The 3,597-nt window shown below is 47.8% G+C and overlaps 1 long non-coding RNA gene across 1 annotated transcript; it reads left to right on the top strand.

The window, feature by feature from the left end:
• Positions 1 to 714: 714 nt before the first annotated feature.
• LOC144367995 (uncharacterized) lies at positions 715 to 3,248 on the top strand. The gene is made up of 3 exons (XR_013427704.1): positions 715 to 1,248; positions 1,475 to 1,550; positions 2,603 to 3,248. It is a non-coding gene; the product is annotated as an uncharacterized LOC144367995 (long non-coding RNA).
• The last annotated feature ends 349 nt before the right edge of the window (positions 3,249 to 3,597 follow it).

Genomic DNA, 3,597 nt, shown 5'->3' with positions numbered 1-3,597 from the left:
GGACCGGAACTCAGTGATGCAGACTCCTCCTTGGAAGCTATTCAAGTTCTCAACCCTTAATCAAAGAACCTTCTCAGGTATTACCTCCTATAGAAAACCTCTCCTGACATATCCTCTCTCCCTTGACTCTGGATCAAATATTTCTCCTTTATATTGGTAGAGCACCCTGTGCCTACTTCTGTCATTGACCTCCCACATTCTATTACAATTATATGTCTCCTTCCACTTCTGAAAGCCAGGACCTGGTCTAACTGATTAATTAGTACTCAATGTTCTGGCCAGATCAGAAACACACACACACACACACACACACACACACACACACACACACACAGAGTTGTTCCAAAGTGAAGTGGTTTGGCGAATTAGATGGTGATACAAAAGAGGTGTTGTTGAGCTGCCCCTCAGGGTAGGAAGAGGCCTTGCAAACAACAAGACTTTTATTCTTTTTTTCCCTGTGTTTCAGTTCAAGGAATGTCTCACCCCTATCACAAGCCCTAATTTCCGGGTGAGGAAACTGAAGCTCACAGAGGTCAGAGGAATGTCTACAGCTCTAGGACAAGTCACTGGCCAAACCAGAAGGACAGGAGGCATTTCCTGACCTCTAGGTCAGGCCCAGGCCGCCAGCCCTGTGTCTGGTCCACCGCGGTCTCCGCAGCTCCCTCCTCTTCATCTTGACGATGCGCTCATTTAACCACTAGGTGGAGCCAGATGCCCGCCCAAGGGGAGGCTGGGCACACTTTAGGGGTTGCCGCGAAAGTTCCTTTGAGGGGGGCCCACTGGGACTGGAGGGCCTCAGGCCCCCGGAACTGGGGAGTCGTGGTACAGAAAGGGTGCGTGTGTGTTGGGGGTGGTTAGAAAGCCGGAGTTCGGGAACACTGGCGGCAGGAATGGAGGGAGGAGCCGCTCCAGGGTGTTTTGTTCGCTCCTTCTAGCGCTGCCTTGTCTGGCCGTGTTGGGGGAAAGGGCAGGGCTGGGGGAAGGGAGGCTCTCCCGAGCGGCGGCCCGGGCTTCCACCTCCCTTCTCAGACTCAGTCAGGGCCTGGAGCAGGCAGTACAGTCCTAGTCACAGGCAAGGAAACCAGGAAATCAGACCCGGAGACCAGCTTCCCTGCAGCCTGCGCCCGTTCCTCCAAAGGCAGCGGTGCCTCAGGACTTCCCTGAATCCCATTCTCCAAGTCCTAGCCCTTCAGATAGAAGCTCTAGCATTGCCTTTTTCAGAGACAGCCTGGATCACCTCCTGACTAGGTCAGATCCCTTATTATTTGCTTTCCTAACACCGAATACTTTTTCAGTATTCTCAGATTGTCATAGTTGTAATTCTACATTTGTTTCTGTTTTGTTTTAATGCTAGGCAAATACCCTATACACTGCCTGTCCTGTTCTATTTACATTTTTGTATTGGAGATTGAACCCAGGAATGGTGTACCATAGAGTTACATCCCTAGTCGTTCTTTTTCTGTTTTTGATATAGGTCTTACTAAATTGCCGAGGCTGGCCTCCAACTTGTGATTCTTCTGCCTCAGCCTCCTGAGTTGCTGGGATTACAGGTACCTACCACCACTCCTGGATCTGTATCTTTTCTGGTGTGTATGTGATGCTGGAGATTGAACCCCGGGCCTTATGCATGCCAGGCAAACACTCTACCAACTGAGCTATATCCCTAGCCCAGATCTGGATCTTTTAAAAAACATTATTTATTACTAGAGTTCCATGAGGGTAAAGGCCATGTCAAGTTTTGCTCACTTAAAAAAATGTCCAGGGGCTGGGGTGGGTGGTGGCTCAGTGGTGGAGCACTTGTCTAGCATGCACGAGGCACTGGGTTGATTCTCAGCACCACATATAAATAAATAAATGATCCATGGACAAAAAAAAAAAAAAAAAAGTTAAAACAAAAACAAAAACAATTTCCAGAGCTGGGGGTGTAGTTCAGTGGTAAAGCACTTGCCTAGCATGCACAAGGTCCTGGATTCCATTCTCAGCACCACACACACACACACACACACACACACACACACACACACACACACAAATGATATGATAATAATAGAATAAAATTCCAGCAGTGCAAGGCCCTCCTGAGTCAATTTCCAGTACCACAAAAAAAAAAAAAATTAAATTCAAAAAATCTCTAGTACCTTCATACCTGGCATAGAAGGTACTGAACAAATGTTTCTTGAATGACTAAGTAAATCTTAAGTTAACACACTTCTCTCTCTCATCTCCAAGGCTAGGCCTCTATCAATTCTTATCTGGAACTCAGCAATCACTTCTTGCCTTCCAATTTTCAATCAAGTCTCTACCCATGAGTTTCCCACTCAGAAGGCACAGTGGTCTAGTGGAATTGCCAATCTGATCATGTCACCCTACCCCTTCAATAACTTCAGAGGCTTCCCAGGGCCCCGGGAATAAAACCCAAGCTTCTGACCATGGCCTTACAAGGCCTGCCAGGATCTGGCTCACCTCATGCCAAGCTCCACCTCAAGGGACCTTTTTATTTACTTATTTGTACTGCTGGGGATCACATGCTGGGTGAGCTCTGCCATCGAGCTACATCCCAGCCCTTAGTGGATTTTCTTTTTTCTTTTTTATATTTTTTTAGATGTTGATGAACCTTCATTTTATTCATTTATTTATTTATATGCCATGCTGAGAATCGGACCCAGTGCCTCACACATGCTAGGTAAGCGCTCTGCCACTGAGCCACAACCCAGCCCCCTGAATGGACCTTTCTTAATTCAACAAATATCGAGTAACCTGTTCTACAGGCACTCAGGACTCTGGTAAGCAAAAACAGACCCCTTCAGATTTGCTCACAGTCCTGTGGATATTCAAACACAGCCCTTTCCCACACAGCCTCCTTCCTTGCCTAGAAAGTGCTTCTCCTTCTTCTTTCTCTACTTTCCTGACATTGTCCAATCAACATTTGCTCACTCCTAGGCTTCAGCCCAAACCCCATTTATTCAGAGATACCTTATGCTACCCTGAGCTTGGGTCCGACCCCTGCTCTATTCGCTTTTTGCTTCACGTTGATAGTCTTACTTGCACTTAAAATGTAAGTCATGTAATGTAGCACGTTTTCTATTTTCACGTTTGTTTGTGTGATTCTTTGGTTAATATCCGTCTTCTCCACCGGGAAGCTCAGGAGCTCTGGACCTGGTTTGTGCTCACTGTCAGAGCCCTCTGGTGCTTAGCAGGTGCTCCACAGGCAATTTATTGATTGAATAAATGAGTAAATGATTCCCCAAGAGTGTTCAGAGGGTGTTGCTCTTCAGGGAAATCTTGGAGTCTCTGCCCTAGAGCAAACAGGAGCTGGGGGTGGGAGGGGTGTGCAAGAGCTCCACCAAGGAGAGGGCCCAGAGCAGCTGTTCCCTTCCTGCACTTGTCATCCCCCTGGTGCCTATGACTTGGCCCCTGACCACCTTCCCAGCCCCATCTAGCTACTCTCCCCACTGTTTCTGTTGCCCCTACAACCCTGCTTCTCCCCAGGGTGTGTGTGGGTGTGTGTGTGCGCGCCACATGCTCTCCTCCCCTGTGACTCTCCTTGCTTCTTTTCACATGGCTGGCTTCCCCTCAAGTTTAAGTATTTGTTTATTG

Source organism: Ictidomys tridecemlineatus, chromosome 11 (genome assembly GCF_052094955.1).
Source record: "Ictidomys tridecemlineatus isolate mIctTri1 chromosome 11, mIctTri1.hap1, whole genome shotgun sequence".
In the NCBI taxonomy this organism is placed as follows: domain Eukaryota; kingdom Metazoa; phylum Chordata; class Mammalia; order Rodentia; family Sciuridae; genus Ictidomys; species Ictidomys tridecemlineatus.
The sequence above is the reverse complement of the archived record's forward strand: the minus strand, read 5'-3'. Positions and strand labels throughout refer to the sequence as shown.